The sequence below is a fragment of the Ambystoma mexicanum genome, chromosome 5p, assembly GCF_040938575.1.
Source record: "Ambystoma mexicanum isolate Mex_15411 chromosome 5p, UKY_AmexF1_1, whole genome shotgun sequence".
Taxonomy (NCBI): Eukaryota; Metazoa; Chordata; class Amphibia; order Caudata; family Ambystomatidae; genus Ambystoma; species Ambystoma mexicanum.
In genome coordinates this window covers 541,228,292-541,247,158 of record NC_090930.1, presented here as the reverse complement: position 1 = coordinate 541,247,158, position 18,867 = coordinate 541,228,292, and the positions used below count along the sequence as shown (strand labels likewise).

Below are 18,867 nucleotides of genomic sequence, written 5' to 3'. Positions count from 1 at the left end.
TTAATTACGATGATACTCCCATGTGATTCACTTACGAGATATGTTGTATTCTAGATGCTCCAATGTTGTGCGTTTATGAAAAAGCAATACATTAATGATAGAAAAATAAACAAAATGCTTCTGATAAGAATGTGGGCATATGCAGTCCTGCCTTTTCGGATTTCGCCATTTTAAAGAAAGGTCTTTCTGGTGCTGTTAGAGTAAAGAAACATTGTGGGATTCATGACAAGAACCTCTTGAAGAGCTTTCTTCAGAACAAAATAATGGTTGTTTCACTCAATGACAGTAGAGATGCAGGAATGAATGGGATTCATTAGAAGAAAATATTACACATTTATTTTGTTGTCAGACATCACTGAATTTCAATTTAATAACCAACCAAAACATGAATCAAGTTAAAGCAGCAGATAATACTGACATTGACACCCTGAGGATTGGGCACTCTAGGGACTAAACAAAATACAGTCTGGTTTCACAACTCCTGGAATCTTAAATGCCTGATCGCAACTAAATAAAAATCGTTATTATTGTAAAATAATTAAACATTGACAAACATTAAGTAGCTGAGCGCCCAGGAATAACTGCTCTGCAAAGGAAACCCCCTTAAACTGTAATTAATAGTGGTGTAATGCAACTGAAAAAAGGGCACCACACGTAGGTTATACGTTCTGAAACCATCCAGAAGCTAAATAAGATGGTCACTTTGACAGAGGTTTTCTTACCATCAATGCATTACAAACCAGAGCATATTCTAAAGGTCAGGGGGGAAATAGCAGCCTTTGGACAAACTATGCCTTTCATGATTCCAATGCCTAGCAGATATGTTCTAATAAACCTCTTAAAATGTAAGCTCTCAGTGGCATCATGCATAGCCGCACACAAAGGTCAGAAGGAGCCAGTGATACAGACTTGTAAGGCAACTTCTTTCAAAGAAAAAACGACTTTCCCAAGTCTGTTATCACAATGCATCTTTGGCAGGATTGCATCGAGATGTTCCATTAATTGCATGTTTGCCATTATCTCTGTATTTGTTATGTACTTCCATGTTATAAAGGGCATCCAAGCATGCTGATTTTTAAAATCATAACTAAATGAAAAAAATCTTCGATACTAAAATTCATACAATTCTTTTGGATACAAAATACAGTCGAAAGTTGGACTAGCTTCAAGCTGCACCACCACAACGTATGTGTATGCAGCGTAGAAAAAGTGAATTCACAATAACATCTTTAAGCTATTAGAGTTTAATACCATACAAAACAGTACATTCAAATAGAAATAAGCCCTACCATTAAAACAGAGCTTGAGGGCACAACACATTGGGGTAGAGAAGGTCGGTAAGGATAAGAAACATCCGACGGAGGGCTTTTCGAAATGACACCTTCAAGGGTAGCACACACACAAATGGGATGCAAATCAAAAGTGTCTTGTCTTAAAATCCTATCTATATTGCAGCAACAGCATGCACAAGGCTGCGGGTTTTATAAAAATATCTTCACAGGCTGATTCCATGGCAAGAGGTGATTTCAAAACAAAAGCCCAACAGTCCAGGTTCAAGTGAAGACGTTTTGAAGGCAAATGCAATCCATTTCAGTAACGATCAAGCTGTGCAGGGGTTCCTAGAAGGAAAAGAAGAGTCCAAATAAAAATATATGCAATTAAATAATTGGAAACTAAATTAAATGTTTTCACACGGTTTTCACACTGTACACTTTTCACGAAAAACAAAAAGCTAAATAAATACAGCATAAATGATCCATTAATAATAAACCTTTATGTTATAAACATGCACAGGAGATTTTGCAGGCTATAAACAATCTACTGATGTACAACTGATAAAAAGCTGTTGCGCCACCAAAACATGAGGTATAAGGAGTGAAGGTCATATCTAAAGCTCAATGCCATAGACGTTATGGCCCCAGAGAACAAGTCCACTTGATGAATGTTAGAGTAGATTTTCCTTCTTGAGTGAAATTCTCTCCTCCCAGCACTTTTTGCAGGACTCTTGGATTTTTGTCCGATTCCCCCGAGTGAATGGGACCGTTTTTCCACACTCACTCATTCTTTTACTCTGATCTTGGGAACCGTTTTTGTCTCTATTTGGTATACTGTTTTGGAGTTATGCTTTCCTCCATCTTTTCTGGCATTTACATTTTACTGAAGTAGCACACATCACTTTCTGTGCAGGGCTACTGGAGTCTCCTAGAGCTTCCTCTCTAATGTGCATTTCCCCTTGGTTAACACCCAGTTACCGTATTAGGAGGATACTTTATATCCCACCTGCACTTTCTTTTGTGAGATCAGCTAACCCCACCTTATGTGGAGTGTTGAGGGGAAGTCTTAGTTACTTACCTGTAACTGTATTTCTCCAGCATTGGTATCTTTCATAGATTCACATGCTTGAATATTCCCCGTCGTCAGACTGGGAATCCTCGCTGATAAATTAAATAATATATTTTTTTTTAAATATATATATATATATATATATATATATATATATATATATATATATATATATATATATATATATGAGAATGCATTACTTACCGTAAAAGCATTTGTGATGGTTGTATCTGCTTAGATTCACATGCTGTGCATAGGTCCGACATCCAGTGGTCACTGCGGAGTATTGCATTTTGTTTTTCGTAGTCGAAAAGGGGACGTCGACCAGGCGTGTCTGAAACACTATCCCTATAGTGACGTGCGTTGTACCCACAATCCCTCACGCGTCGAGGTCCCTCTGTTTGTATTTTTTCTGCCCTGAGGGAGCCTTCTAGACGTGAGTGAGTGAGTACAGAAAGAGAGAGAGATATATAAAGGAAGTCTATGTTCCTTCCATCCGAGCGGGGAGGAAGGGTGGGCGCATGTGAATCTAAGCAGATACAACCATCAGAAATGCTTTTACGGTAAGTAATGCATTCTCTTCTGATGTTTGTTAATCTGCTTAGAATCACATGGTGTGCATAGACTAGCGAGCAGTACCCGGAGTTGGCGGTGGGTTATGAGAAGGAACAGTAGAGAAAAGGTGTCGTAATACTGCCTGTCCCACCTGGGAGTCAGATCTAGAGTGTGTATCTAGACAGTAGTGTTTTGTAAAGGTGTGCACAGAACTCCAGGTAGCCGCTTTGCAGATGGACTCAAGGGGAACATTTGCAATGAATGCTATGGACGCCCCCGTGCCTCGAGTAGAGTGTGCTCTTGGCTTAAAGGGTAGTTCTCTCTTAGCAAGAGTATAGCAGAGAGTGATGCATTGAACAATCCATCTAGAAATAGTGGATTTTGAAACCGCATCTCCTTCTCTTCCTGCTGCCACCGAGACGAAGAACTGATTAGTCTTCCTCAATGGTCTGGTTCTTTCCATGTAGAACATGACCGCCCTGCGTACATCAAGTGTGTGCAGAGTCCTTCCTCCCAAATTGGAAGGATTTTGAAAGAACGTTGGTAGTTCTATAGACTGGTTTACGTGGAATTTAGAAATAAATTTCGGAGCAAACCTAGGGTGCGTGCGTAGAACCACTTTATCTTTGTGAACTGTAACAAAGGGGTCTAGAATAGAAAGAGCCTGAAGTTCACTTACTCTCCTGATGGAGGTGATAGCTATTAAAAAAGCAGTCTTAAGAGTAAGATGTTTAAGGGATGCTTTGTGCATGGGTTCGAATGGAGAGCCCATGAGTCTGGTAAGTACCACATTAAGGTCCCATCCGGGAGCAGGGTCAGCTATCGGGGGGTGTATTCTTTTTACTCCCTCCATGAATGCCTTTATAACTGGGATCCTCCACCACGACACTTTGAGTTGGGAGGTGGTGTATGCAGAAAGTGCCGCTAGGTGGACTTTAATGGAGTTAAACACTAGGCCTGAATCCAAGAGATGGGTCAGGTATAGTACCACATGTGTGGGAGAGCAGTCAATAGGGTTGATGCTTTTACTCCTGCACCAGATGACAAATCTCTTCCACTTGCTAGAATAGCAGTGGCGAGTGTTCGGTTTTCTGGCTTCCCTGAGGATGTCCATGCATCTTTGCGGGAGTTGTAGATGTCCGAACTCTATGACCTCAGGAGCCAAGCTGCTAAATTCATGTTCTGGGGGCATGGGTGCAGAGTCCTGCCCTTGTTCTGAGATAGCATGTTGTACGGGCAGGGGAGTTTTACTGGGGGAGATAGAGACATCTCCATCAAGTGAGCGAACCATGGCTGTCGGGCCCACATTGGGGCCACCAGTATCATGGTCACTTGTTCCTGGTGCATCTTGTGCACCACCTTGTTGAGAAGGGGAGTCGGGGGAAAAGCGTAAACAAATTTCCCTGACCATTGCATCGATAGACCGTTCCCCTTGGATTGGTTCTGGGGGTACCTGGAGGCGTAACTTAGGCATTGAGAGTTCTCCAGGGTTGCGAACAGGTCTATTTCTGGGAATCCCCATTGTGTGAAGACGTCGAAGACGATGTCTTCGTGCAGACGCCATTCGTACTCTTCGGGCAGGGGGAAATCTCTGCTGAGTCTGTCTGCCAGCAGATTGAGTTCCCCGGGTACATGTAGTGATAGTAGGAACATGTCCTGTTTGAGAGCCCACTTCCATATATTTTGGGCCAGTTTGGACAAGCCTGGAGAGTGGGTGCCCCCCTGCTTGTTGATGTAGTACATGGCTGTAGTGCTGTCCGTAAGGACCATTACTGTCTTGCCTTGTAGGTGTTCTTGGAAGGCTTTTAGCGCCTTGAATACCGCTAGTAGCTCCAGTAGATTGATGTGTTTGGATGCTACGTTCGGAGTCCACACTCCGTGAGCAGTCTGATGGGATAGGTGAGCACCCCATCCTGTGAGGGATGCGTCTGTGGTTAGAGTGGCTTCCGCCGCGGGTGTGGCAAAGGGTTTTCCTTTTTCCATGTTCCCCTTTGTCCACCACTGTAGCGAGAGAACCAAGGCCTGCGAGACCACCACTAGATCGTCCCATTGTCCGCTGGCCTGACACCACTGGCTGTTGAGCCACTCTTGCATTGGGCGCATGCGCAGGCGCGCGTGAGGTACCAAATAAATACACGACGCCATCATTCCTAGCAAGCGCATTGCTTTGCGTACCGTCACCTCTCGGCCGGTCACATATTGGGGGATCTGAAACAGCATGTTTTGGACCCTCTCTTTGGAGGGGAAGACGAGGCCGTCCCTTGTTTGAATTAGAGCCCCTAGAAATTGTTTGATTTGACTGGGGTCTAGACTGGACTTCTTTTCGTTGATGGAGAAGCCCAGTTGGAACAAAAGGTCTACCGTCTTTTGGGTATTGGAGAAACATGTTTCGTAGGAGTCCCTTTGTTATGAGCCAGTCGTCGAGGTAAGGGTAAACTGGGATGGACAACCTGCGCAGGTGGGCCGCAGCCACTGCCAGTACCTTTGTGAATACCCTTGGTGCTGAAGCTATACCGAAGGGTAGCACCTTGAACTGGTAGTGTTTGCCCTCTATCATGAACCTTAGGTATTTTCTGTGCGCTGGCAACATTGAAATATGAAAGTATGCATCTTTCATGTCCAATGTTGTCATGTAATCTCCCTGTGAAAGCAGCGGGATCACCTCCTGTAAGGTCACCATACGAAACTTTTGGGGTTTGATAAACTTGTTCGCTGGGCGCAGATCTAATACAGGGCGCATGGTTAGATCCTTTTTGGGTACAAGGAAGTACACTGAATAAATACCTTCCGTTACCTGAGATAGAGGCACGACCTCTATGGCTCCTTTTTCCAGCAGTTGTTGTACTTCTTGAAGAAGGATGGCAAGATGTTCCGGTGTCAACCGCCGTCCCCTCGGGGGTCTGTAGGATGGGGAACTGTTGAATTCGATACAGTATCCGTGGGCTACGGTGGAAAGTACCCAACGGTCTGACGTTATTTCTCCCATGCAGGAAGAAAGGATGTTATCCGGCCCCCGACCGGTGTTGCATGGGAGGGGACGCGAATCTTCGCGTCACTTGGAGTTGTTGGGGGCTTGGGAGCCTCTGGGGGTGGATCCCCGACCTCTCCCTTTGCCCCGGCGTTGGCCTCTTTGGCTGTACTGCCCACTATTGGCTTGGTAATGGGTGGCAGGGTATTGCTGATGGTGACCTTGTTGTTGTTGCCGTTGGCCACGAAAAAAGCGCTTGTTGCCATAGCCGCGTCTGGTAGTGGGCTTAGAGATCTGGTCAAGAGTCTTGATAGTGTCGAACTCTTTTTTGGCCATCTCTAGGGCTTCATCTACCGCTTTTCCGAAGAGGTTGGCGTCCTCGACAGGTTTATTTATTAAAGACGCCTGTGTCTCCGGTTTAAAGCCTGAGTTGCGCAGCCATACATGGCGCTTTAGGAGTATTCCTTGTACCAGGGAACGTCCTGCTGTTTCTGCCGCGTCCAGAGAGTTTTTTACAATGCTCAGGTTCACTTGTGTTCCTTCGCCAATAGTCGACAGCAGGCGTGTACGTAAAGGCTCCGGTGCTTCCTCTGCGTCTTTGCGCAGTTTGGCCCACTGCGCGTCTGCGTAGCTCGCAAGCAAGGAATTGTTGTTGGCAATTCTTGCTGAGAAGGCAGCCGAGGAAGTAACTCTTTTTGCAAGGGCATATAGCCTCTTGCCCTCCTTGTCAGGGGGTGCCTCACTGGTGGAAAGTGGTACCCCTGCCCTCTTTCTAGTATTAGATACAACTAGGGAGTCCGGTATGGAATGTCCCCTAATGTAGAGCGGGTCTGAGGGTGAAGGAGCGAAAAGTTTCTCAATCCGTGGATTGACCCCTCTGATCAATGCGGGAGTGGACAGCGACGGGGTGATCCTCCTTTTAACTGAGGCGAGGAGTGGAATGGTCTGGCTGACCGGGGGTTTTTCTTTAATGACTCTTTCTACAAAGTCTAATTCTGGAGAGAGTTCTCCCGTGTCCAGTTCGAAATGCGCTGCTGCTCTGCGCAACAGTGCATTGAAAGTAGGCTGATCGTCAATTGGAGACGTGTTCCTAACTGGAGAATTATCCGGAGGAGTTAGATTTAGGGCATCAGTGTCGGAACACACTGATGGTGATTGCCAGGGGTGCGAAGGTCCTTCTCCTGGGCTAATCCCGAAGCCTTCTTCTATAATGTCTGTTCTGTCTTCTAGACATTCCTCCTGGTTCTGTCCTTCGTTGTCCATGAAATCATCTTCTTCCTCGAAGTATTGTTCCTCCCCAGTGAGGTCATATACATCTTGGAAGTCTGAGGCTGTGTCCAGCAGGGGATCGACCAGCCTCGGTTTTTTGGCTCTGGGGTCGTCTTGAGGCCCTTCTCTAGGTCTTCTGAGAGTTAGAGGGGCTTGGGTACTCATAAACTTTTCCATCCTCTCCATACAGAGGTGGAGTCTCTCCATAGTTTCATGGGGTACCCCAGAGCGGTCTAGCGGGGGAAAACTCGAGTTGTCTACCTCGAAATGGCTCGACCTCTCCCAAAGCGTCGAGGAAAGTGTCCCGTCGCCCTCCTCAAAACCCTTAGGTGTGTCGGGAGACTCCCTGACTGAAGGGGGTAGTCCCTGCTTTCCTTCGGGTGTTTTCGGCGTATCCTTTGATCTATGCGTAACGCTCGACGAAATCTTCGGCGTACGCTTTTGGGCGTCGGCTACAACGATCCTGGCTAAGCTATCGGCGACATTCTTGTCGGCGGAAGCTTGAGTTTTCGACGCTATGGGTATCGAGCGCTGTACGGCGGTCTGCGCCTTCTGTTGATGCGCACCGGCCGATGGTTTGGTGGTGGCGCCCTTGTTTGCCGAAAGCCCAGTCGCAGGTCGCGGCTGCGGTTGCGAGAGGGGCTTCGAACCCGAACGGTCCGAGGAGGCCGCCGGTGGAACCTGCGTCTCCTTGGGCGCCGAAGCTCTCTTCGACTTAGACGAAGAAGAGCCATGGGTTGTGTGCTTATCTTTATGTGAATCTTTGTGTGCGTCAGTGTCGCCGGGGTGTTCATCCCCATAAGCAGGGCGTGAGCCGAGCCCGTCGGGGCCGGGGACAGACGACGAAGCGCGTAAGCGCTCCTTAGAGGGGGTTTCGACTTCCGTGGCGGAGGTCGTGTCATCGCGTTCCTCGTCACTGTCGGTGGTAGCAGCGGCGGGTGAACCTTCGGCCTTCGACATCGCGTAGGCCGCCCACCTTTTAACCCTACGGTCTTTTAGAGTTTTAGGCTTCAGAAGCCGACAAGCCGCGCACCCTTCCTCTTTGTGATCGAGGGGCAAGCAGCGGTTACACCGTGAGTGCTTGTCCTTCCAAGTGAATTTGCCTTTACAAAGTGGGCAAAACCTAAATGGTGTCCTCTCCATAGCAGAGGCAATAAATCGCGATAAACACCCCCAGGGAAAGGAAGGGGAAAGGGAAAGGCATTCTCAGAAAGACCCAGAGATGTCCCACGACCCCACTCTCCCTACTGTATGCGGCCAGCGAGGCCAGGCCACGTGTTCGGCAGCGCCGAAGATTTCCTCCGCTCGACCCTCCGTCGACGATTTTGCTCGGCGGAGAACAGCTACACTGCGTCGAGGGAGTGCTGTATTAATCTTCGTAGAAGAAACGACCAAAGGTCGAGGGTTGCAATGTCTCTCGAGGAGCTCCGCGTGAAGGCGACCAGAAGCTGGGCGGAAAAAAACAATCTGAGGGACCTCGACGCGTGAGGGATTGTGGGTACAACGCACGTCACTATAGGGATAGTGTTTCAGACACGCCTGGTCGACGTCCCCTTTTCGACTACGAAAAACAAAATGCAATACTCCGCAGTGACCACTGGATGTCGGACCTATGCACAGCATGTGATTCTAAGCAGATTAACAAACATCAGAAATATATATATATACACACTGCCACCTAGCAGTGCATGTACATAGCCCATTATAGCCTATGAGCCACTTCATTGTGTAGTCCCTCCACCTCACTTTGGTCCTTTATGGCCCCAGCCAATGAGGTGGCAGGGCTTAAGCTCCGCCCCCGGCAGCCATCTTCAGATTTTGAACCGTAGAGATTACAGTATGATGGATGCCGAGCATAGGAGCAGCCTCTCAGGGGAGGCGGGCGGGCGCATGTGAATCTATGAAAGATACCAATGCTGGAGAAATACAGTTACAGGTAAGTAACTAAGACTTCTCCAGCATTGGATCTTTCATAGATTCAGATGCTTGAATAGAATACCAAGCAGTTAAAACATGCCACCATTATAAACAGATATGCATAATTACAGAAAAACATATTTCTGATCAAACCTTTACCATGCAGCAACACAACGGTTACATACTTCGGGAAAGGTGGGAAAGGAGGCTGGTCCTACCTTACACAAAGAGATGGCGGAGCGCTGCCTGTCCAACTGCAGTTTCTTTGTTGGTATCTTCAGTCAGGCAGTAGTGTTTCGCGAAAGTATGGAGAGTGCTCCACGTGGCAGCTCTGCATATGTCTTTCAAGGCCACCCCTGCGTGGAATGCTGTTGACGCCGCCCTTCCTCTGGTGGAGTGCGCAGACGGCGGTCTAGTTAAAGGGTCGCCTTTCAACTGATGACAGTGGGTAATGCAGGACGATACCCAGCGTGCCAGGCTTTGTTTGGATATATGTTGGCCCTTGGTACGGCCAGAGAAGGAAATGAATAGCCGGTTTGAGGAGCGGAACTCCTTGGTTCTTTGCAAGTAAAACTTCAACACCCTAGAAACGTCTAGAGAGTGTAATGTCCTGTCCGCTTCCGAAGCGTGATTCTGGAAGAAGGTTGGTAAAACAATGCGCTCAGTGAACGACATCTCCGAAAGTACCTTGGGGAGGAACTTCGGGTGAGGCCTTAAGATGACGCGGTCCTTCTGGAACAAGGTAAATGGAGGTTCCGAAGACAAAGCTTGCAACTCACTGATCCTTCTGGCCGATGTGATGGCTACCAGGAAGGATGTCTTCCAGGACAAGAATTTAATATCGCATCTATGTATGGGCTCGAAGGGAGGTTGCATGAGGGCTGTTAAGACGGTGTTGAGGCTCCAGTCCGGAACTGGTGTAGGTGTAGGCGGATAAGTACGCATCAGCCCTTTCAGGAAGATCTTGATCGCTGGTAAGGAGAGGAAGGCTTGCGTCTCCGCGGTTACTGTGTAGGCCGCTATGGCTGACAGATGGACCTTGATAGAGGACAGTGAGAGCCCTGATTTAGCCAGGTGCAACAAGTAAGGCAGAATTTGATCAACCGAGGCCGTGAGGGGATCGATCGCAGAGGTCTCGCACCATTTGGAAAACCTGGTCCATTTTCTGGTGTAGGTGAGTTGTGTGGACGGGGCTCTAGCGGCCCTGATGATATCCCAGCATTCTAATGGTAACTTTAGGTGCATCAGTTTACGCTGCTCAGGAACCATGCTTTGAGGGACAGGCTCCTCGGGTCGTGGTGGAGGACCTTGCGGTTCTGTTGTGTCAGTAGATATTGATGTGATTTGAGACGAATCGGGGTTTTGCAGGATAGATGTCTCAGCGTCGGGTACCAGACTTGCCGTGCCCAATCGGGTGCAATAAGAATCAAGGAACAATCCTGTTCTTTCACCCTGCGAAGTACCCTCGACATGAGGGGAATGGGTGGGAAGGCGTAGAGGAGCTTCCCCGACCAATCCACTGAGAACGCGTCTCCCAGCGATTGGTGCTCGGGGTATCTTGATGCAAATCTCTTGCATTTTTTGTTGTTCCTGGTGGCGAAAAGGTCGATCTGCGGATGGCCCCATAAGGCAAATATCCGCCGGGTTTCTCTGTCGTCCAACTCCCACTCGTGTGACGCTGTGTATTCTCTGCTTAATCTGTCCGCTAGGACATTGTCTACTCCTGGAAGGTGCTCTGCCCTGATCTGTATCCCGTAGCGCAAGGCCCATGCCCATAGCTGTTGGGCTTCTTGCGACAGAATCTGAGACCTCGTGCCTCCCTGCTTGTTTGTATAGTGCATGGAGGTCGTGTTGTCTGTCTGGACCGTAGGAACTTGACCAGCTATAACCGGTAGGAAGGCTTTCAGCGCCAACCTTACGGCCCTGAGCTCCAACACGTTGATGTGGAGCTGGGATTCTTGTGCCGACCAAGATCCCTTGGTTTGGAGGTCCGCAAGATGAGCGCCCCAGCCTGATAAGGAAGCGTCCGTCCGTAGCAGGAGGGTCGATGTCGGTGCTTGAAACGGCATTCCCTGTAGAAGATTCCTCGGAACGTTCCACCATCGGAGGGCCTTGTGCAACATCGATGGAATCTGGACAATGTCTTCCCAGCATCCGAAAGCTTGTTTCCATTGGTGGTCCAGAGCTTCCTGAACCGGCCTCATGCGAAGCCTGCAGTTCGGTATGAGGAATATGCATGATGACATCATGCCCAATAGGGATTTGTAAGAGCGTACAGATGTTGTCTCTTTCTGTAGGAAGTTCGAAGTTGAGCGTAGAATCGCTGCTATTCTCTCTGTGGATGGTCTCACTCTGGGAATGCTGGAGTCGAGCTCGGCTCCCAGGAAGAGAGCTACCTTGCTGGGAACGAGGCAGGACTTCGTCTGGTTGATGGAGAAACCTAACTCTTTTAGAAGGTTGACCGTCCTCGACACTGCCGAACGAGCCTTTGCAGCTGAACTTGCCTTTATCAGCCAATCGTCCAGGTATGGAAAAACGTCCGTTCCTGCTCTCCTGAGACTTGCCGCTACCGGTGCCAGGCACTTCGTGAAAACTCTTGGCGCCGATTTTAGACCGAACGGAAGCACTTGAAACTGAAAGTGGAGCCCTCCCACTGTGAACCTGAGGAACTGCCTGTGTGCTGGATGGATCGGAATGTGGAAGTATGCATCCTCCAAGTCTAAAGTGGCCAAGAAGTCGTGCTTGTTTAACCAAGGTAGCACCCCTTGTAGAGCTACCATCTTGAAAGTTATGCGCTTGATGAACTTGTTGAGAGCCCTCAGGTCCAAGATGGGCCTCCATTGACCGTTTTTCTTTCTGACGAGGAAAAATCGGGAGTAGAAACCTTTTCCCCTCTGAGAATAGGGTACTGGCTCTACTGCTGCCTTCTGGAGCAGTTTTTGCACTTCGGACATGACCTGTCTTAGCATATGCACTCTGCGGGGAGTTGGAGGCAGGGAAGGAGGTTGGTCCAGAAATTCCAAGGTGTGACCCTTTCGGATCACCTGTAACACCCATTTGTCCGATGTAATTGACCGCCAGCGCTGGAAAAACTGGCTCACCCTTCCCCCCACCGGGGCGTGGCGAAGGGGGGGGGGGTGAGATTGGTCGTCAGTTCTGCTTGCCTTGCGACTTCCCTTGGGCGGAGCCACGTCTGCCTCTATGGGCGTATCTGTTGGATGACTGATATTTATTGGCTTGGTACGTGCCGCCTTGTGCTTTTTGACCATAGGAGGAAGGACTGTATCCCCTGAACTTGGAAGATGAACCTCTAAAGGGACGAAAAGACCGATGGTCCTTACTTTTGTCCTTTAAAGAACTGATGGCTCTGGCTGTGTCAGTGTCTGTCTTGATTGCCTTCAAATGGTCATCTATCTTTTTCCCAAAGAGATCTTGGCCGTCAAATGGCATGTCTAGTATCTGCGCCTGAACTTCAGGTCTAAAGTTAGTAGCCTTCATCCAGGCCTGCCTTCTGAGCACTGTGCCGTGCGCCATCTGTCTGAAGCCTGATTCGGCCACATCAACTGCTGCGTCGATCATGTGATCCGATGTTGCTTCACCATCCGCGATTATGGATTTTGCCTCTTCCTGGAGCTCCGGTGGTAATTGTTTCACCAAGTTAGGCATGCGGAGCCAAAGCTCGCGATCGAATCTTGCGGTCATGGCCAGTGCATTACCCGCTCTGATTGTAAGTGATGCAGAAGATGATACTTTCCTGCCCATGGCTTCCAATTTACGTCCGTCCTTATCCGGTGGGGCCGACAACGGTGAGGAGGGGTTGGCGAGTTTCTTTCTGGCCGCCACTGTAATAACTGAGTCCGGTTTCGTATGACCCCTTAAACAAAGCGGTGCCGAATCCGGAGCTTTATATTTCTTTTCTGGCCTGGACACCAACGCCGGAGTCGATAAGGGCGTAGATAGGATCTTGGATCCGGAATCCCAGATGGTATCGAGGAGGGGAATTGTGGTCACTGTCCTCCTTCGTTTGTCCCTGTGCTCGTAGAGCACTGATTGTCTTTCCTCCGAAGAAACCTGAATTTTAAACAGTTCTGCGGCTTTACCTATTATGGTATGGAAAGAGAAGAGATCATCCGGTGGTGAGGCCTTGCCCGGCGAGTCTCTCCTCCTGGGCTTCTCGACGACGTAGTCATCCCAAATCGTCTGGCTCCTGAGTAATTTCTCCTTCTTCTGGTTCCGAAAATTCACCAAAGGATCCTCCTGCCAGTCTGATACCGAGATGGTGGACGGTACCATGGTGGGATCTACGTCCGGAGATCGCGGTCTGTGCGATGACTGTGGTGACGGGACTCTTGTAGGTGAAGCACTGTGGGTGCTGCTCCTCGGTCTTCGAGCAGGTGATCTCATCCGTTTTTGCGGTCTACTCCTGTAAGGAGAGCAACCCGATGTGCCTGGAATCGGGGATGACTCTCTAGGAATGGGATTAATCGGAATTTGCTTCTCCCTTTGCCGTTTGTAAAATTCTTCTACAATCCTCTGCACGGATAACATGAGCACCGGGTCATGAGGATATTCGGATTCTCCCGTGGACGAGTGCCAAGGAGGGCTGTATTGCTTCGGTAAGGGACCGATGGACTCTTCCACCACTTCCGCATCAGAGAATTCTTCCTGAAGAATTATATCCGGAAGTTCTGCCATGTGCCCCAAAGGTGAAAATTGCTGTACCAGAGGTTCAGTTACAGTATTCTTCTCAATGATATTGCTTGTAATGACAGGAGCTTCAAGAGTGAGAGGCAGTAATTCCTCTGTAACTGCCGAAATTTGCGGTGCCTCTGAAGGCGTTATGGATGATGTTATCCTCGTCGACGACTGAGATTTTCCCGTCGACGAGGGCTTCGCCGTCGACGACAGAGATTGTCCTGTCGACGGAGGCTTCGCTGTCGACTGAGCTTTTCCCGTCGACGACTGAGATTTTCCCGTCGACGAGGGATTCGTCGTCGACGACTGACCTTTTCCCGTCGACGAGGGCTTCGTTGACGAATGTGGAGTGTGTTCCGTGGACGACTGCGTCATGGAGGAATGCTTCGTGGACGAGTGGTGTTTCTTGCTCGTCGACGATTGCTTCGCGGTCGACATGTCCGATGACGATGATCTAACTGTCGACGATGTCTTAAGCGTCGTCGATGCTGGTTTCGTCGACGGTATGGCCGATGACGCGCCTTTACCTTTCCCTTCATTCGTGGGCGGTTTACCCGCCGACGACTGCCCCCTCCCCCCCCCCGTTTTTTGCAAACTCCTCCTTACCTCTGGAGGCAGATTTTGCTGACTTTTTCTGGCTTGATAGGTCAACTGGAGGCAGAAAGGGTATCAATTCCAGCTTCCTCTTTTTGGATTTGGGAGAGGAACTCCTTTCCACTGAAGAGGCCCTTCTCTTTGAAGTTTGCCTCTCAGATGGAATGCTGGATTGGACAGGAGCTGTTCTGACAGACTCTTCGTCCGAAGATTGATCCCTGGATTCCAGGTATGAAAGGAGTCTTCTATGCCTGTCTTGAAGGGTCTTAGTGGAAAAGGTTTTACAAATCTCGCATTTTTTAATGTCATGTGGGTACAGACAATAAATGCAATGCTCGTGGGGGTCCTTGTAGTAAACCAATTTCTTCTTGCACCTCGTACAGTCCCTGAACAGGGAAGGCTTCCTGACAGCCTGAGGTGCCTCCATTTCTGAAGAGAAGTTCAGTCGACGATTTTGAGAGGAAAACAACAAGTTTTGCCACCAAGGTTAATTGGAAAGAAAAACCCCTGAGAAGGGGAACAAGATGGAATATATTTTACAAATATATTCCACACAAAAGTAGAAAGAATTTGAGAAAGCTCAGAGAGCTTGAGGATTCCCTGTGTCTGATAGACTGCGGTGAAAAATCTGAAGATGGCTGCCGGGGGCGGAGCTTAAGCCCTGCCACCTCATTGGCTGGGGTTATAAAGGACCAAAGTGAGGTGGAGGGACTACACAATGAAGTGGCTCATAGGCTATAATGGGCTATGTACATGCACTGCTAGGTGGCAGTGTACATATATATATATATATATATATATATATATATTTAAAAAAAAAAATTATTATTATTTAATTTATCACCGAGGATTCCCAGTCTGACGACGGGGAATATTCAAGCATCTGAATCTATGAAAGATCCAATGCTGGAGAAACATTGCATCCCTTTTCTCACTTCTCCAGTAACTTTTTGGTTACTGGGAAAAGTCCCTCTTTTCTTCAGGCTGGTGGTGGTGTACCTTTTACATGACTTTTGTGAACATTTATCGCAGGTTGTCATTGTGGCTACTGCAGGGGACACAAGGGTCACCATTGACCCAAAATGGTGGCTGTACTTTAAGCCCTGAACAAGATAGGCTGTCCTTGCTTAGCTCTTCTACCTACCTGGGTGGGGGAGATTCCATTTCTTTGTCTTTGCTGGGCTTCCCTTGGAAAGCCTGCAAAGAGTCTTTGAGTGACTGGCAGGACAGGAAGCGGGAATGGGCAACTGAAACGCCCCCGTCCTTTTTCCTGCAGAGTGCCTGAGAGAAACCAATTCCGACTGGGAGGCTGGTCAAGTTTCGAATGTTACATGGGATATGATTGGTGGGCTCAGCCAGTGTCCCTGCATAAAACACAGGCTCCTGGAGCAGAGTCGACCTCTGGAATAGAAAAATCTGAATAAGCCGAAGGATGACAACGCCAGCCACTAGAGCCGTTGAATAACTGCTGCTGTCCCGACCTCTCTTTCTGAGAAACAAGGAAAATCCGAACGAGACAACTTCGTCCCTTGGCACTGGTGGGCCTAACCAGTCCCAAGATGAACTGCAATTTGCACCCCCTTCCTGGCCTGAAATTCACAAATACCCAGGGTCCTGTGTCGCTGTGCATAGTCGCCCGAAGAACGGATCCGCGTGGAACTTCGTGGGCATCTTTCTTGACCTACAGAGACTCGATCCAGCTCCCCTCACACAAGACGAGGACCGAGAAGAGGTGAAGAGTCTACCGTTGCAATATCCATCCTTCAACCGAGCCTGGAAAAGGTGGCAACAAGTCAGAACTGAGAAAATCTGTTGCTGGGTGTCCGTCTACACGAGTGTGGTTGCCAGTCCCCCTTCTGTCGCAATGACAGAGAAACCTGTGATCGGGTCAACTGTTCCCCCTCCTCTGGAACAGTCCTGAGGCAAAGAGTTCTTCATTTTAAGGTACTGTTCTGATCCCTGTAAAACTTACTTGGAGCTTTGCTTGCTGATCCTGTTTTGCTGGGGGCTTCAGATAGCTGAATCTCGCACCCCTCCGGGGCCCCCACAGAGATACATTGGGGTCTCCCCTTTCCAATGACATCATTTGTGACAGCATTGTTGCTCAGGGATCGGGCGCAAGGCGCTCAATCAGCGAGCAGCAATGGCCACTAGACCACCAGGGATGCGTTTACAGTGGTGGTGGGAGGGGGGCTGCTTACTAGGTAATCACCCCTTCCCCCCGTGGCCCCAAAGCATGGGGCCACATGTATTGAGAGTGGAGGGGGGGTGTACCTCACACAGCTATTTGTAGGAGGCCCGGGGAGGCCTGCATGAGGTGCCCCTACCACCCATTTGGGGTAAAGGGGGAGAGGGCCCCCGAAAATTGTGGGACAGCCCCCCAGTGGGTGGGGCAGTAAGGTTTGGGTACCCTGGGGCCAGATTGGCACACCAATGTGCCCCTCTGCGCCAAGGGGAGTTGGGTTACCAAAGGAAAAAAGTGAAAATGGTGGAACACATTTTAGGGGGGGGGGGCTGTGGGGCTCCCCAAAAGGGACGGGGAATTTTCTAATGGGATGGGGCGTTGACCTCCCCACCCCCCATGGAGTGGGTGCCATGTCATGTAGCCCTCCCTGGGACCAGATATCTGCTCCTAGGAAGGGACGCCGGAGTCCAGGACAGCCCCCCCCTTATCTGCCCCCAGGGAGGGCTACATGAGATGCGCCGCCCCTCCAATTGGGGTGGGGGTGGAGAAGTGCACCCCCCCCATCACATTAGAAAATTCCCCAGCGGTGTAGGGTGCCCCTCAGCCCCCTCTAAAGGGCAGCCTTTCATTTTGAATTATTTTCTTTGTTTGCCAAACTTGCCTTGGCGCAGAGGGGCACATTGGTGTGCCAATCTGGCCCCGGGGTGCCCAAACCTTACTGCCCCACCCACTGGGGGGCTTGTCCCACAATTTTTGGGTGCCCTCTCCCCCCTCACCCCAAATGGGTGGCGGGGGCAGCTCATGCAGGCCTCCCTGGGGGCAGATATCTGCCCATAGGAAGGGGCAAATAGGTATTCACTGGGCGTGAGGTTCAGTAGACCACCAGGGATGGCTTGCAAGGGGGGGCATGCTCGCAAAGTATTTGTTTTTGCTGGTGTGACCGTAGGTAACATGTTTTTTGTTTTGTGTACAGCTTTTTCTACGCAAGCAGCTGTAATGTTATGTGAGTACTGTTTTTTTTATTATTCTATGGTTAGGGCCCACTGTCAGTGTGGTGGGTGAGACTGGGGCTGGAGGGTGGGGAGGAATGGGCCGTCTGGGCAGATATGTTGGTGGGCTGGGACACAACTGCAGGGGCAGGCCACAAATTGCCCCCCCATGCCAGCAGAACATTGGTGTTTCCCTGGGAGCGGAACCCTCCCATGTGGGTTGTCCGTCTGCAAGCCCAGGGTCCACCTCTGGCTGTGCTACGTTACAAATGTCACCTACGGGGAGGAATGGGGATTCTGCCGGGGCTCTCTGGAGCTGCTGCTGTGCTTAGGGGACAGTGCACCCACATGGTACATGGATGTCAAAGGCCAGGGACATCACCTCCAACCGTCCTGGAGTTGCGGCTGGGCTGCATTACAGTTTTTCCCTTCGGGGAGGTATTGGCACACTGCCGGGACTGCCTGGTGGGGAGAAGCTGTAACGCAAGGCAGCCAGGGCTCCAGCAAAGTCGGACATGTCGGTAATATCCCTGACCTTGGGCACCCTTCCCCCATTTGGGTCTTTTCCCGGGGTTCTGGGTAATAAATTCTGGGCTGATTTGCATAAATCAGATCTCTGTGGATTCCCACGGGAGTCCTCTTTTGGGAAATGTATAGGGTTCCCTGTTTTCCTTGCTGGCTTCGACACCCTAGGCCCAAATCTGTACGTTTCCCACATGAACAAAATGTGTGTGCCGAAAGGCTTAGGGTTACCAGTGGGTTACCCTTTTCCTTTTGTGTCCCCAGTAGGTGCACCACACATGAGAGATACCGTTTTGATCGGGACACTTGTGGGAACGCGGGACGATAGGCCATGTGGTGTTGGCGGCGTGTTTCGGTGGGTGAGCCGAGTGAAATGTGCGGAAAACTTTTTTTTCACCCAATTTCGGACTTTGCCAGGGTTTCTGAGTAATAAATTCTGGGCCGATTTGCGCAAGTCGGACCTCTGATGATTTCCAGGGGTGTCCTCTTTTCGGAAATGCATGGGGTTCCCCGTTTTCCTTGGTGGCTTGGACACCCGAGGCCCATATCTGCATGGCGTGCCCATCTGGAAAAATCGTGAAATTCAGATGTCGGAAAAGACTTGGGGTTGGGGGTGTGTTCGGCTTTCCCCTTGGCGCCCAGGTAGGTGCACCCACACATGTGAGGTACCGTCATCAGCGGGACACGTGTGGGAACGCGGGAAGGTATGACATTTGTTGTGTTTGTGTGGTTTTCATAACGTTTTGACCCATTTGCTGGTGCCCTTTGTCACACAACCCTTTAATTTCCCAAATGTGCCCTACATTTAGTCGCTGCTTTGGGCACCATAC

At 49.5% G+C, this 18,867-nt stretch overlaps 1 protein-coding gene across 1 annotated transcript in view; it reads right to left on the bottom strand.

The window, feature by feature from the left end:
- Window positions 1-313: 313 nt before the first annotated feature.
- TSPAN6 (tetraspanin 6) overlaps window positions 314-18,867 on the bottom strand; it is a 543,340-nt gene continuing 524,786 nt past the window's right edge. The window contains exon 8 of the mRNA XM_069612959.1: window positions 314-1,619. The gene's annotated coding sequence lies outside the window, so the exon portion shown is untranslated. The remainder of the gene's footprint in view (window positions 1,620-18,867) is intronic.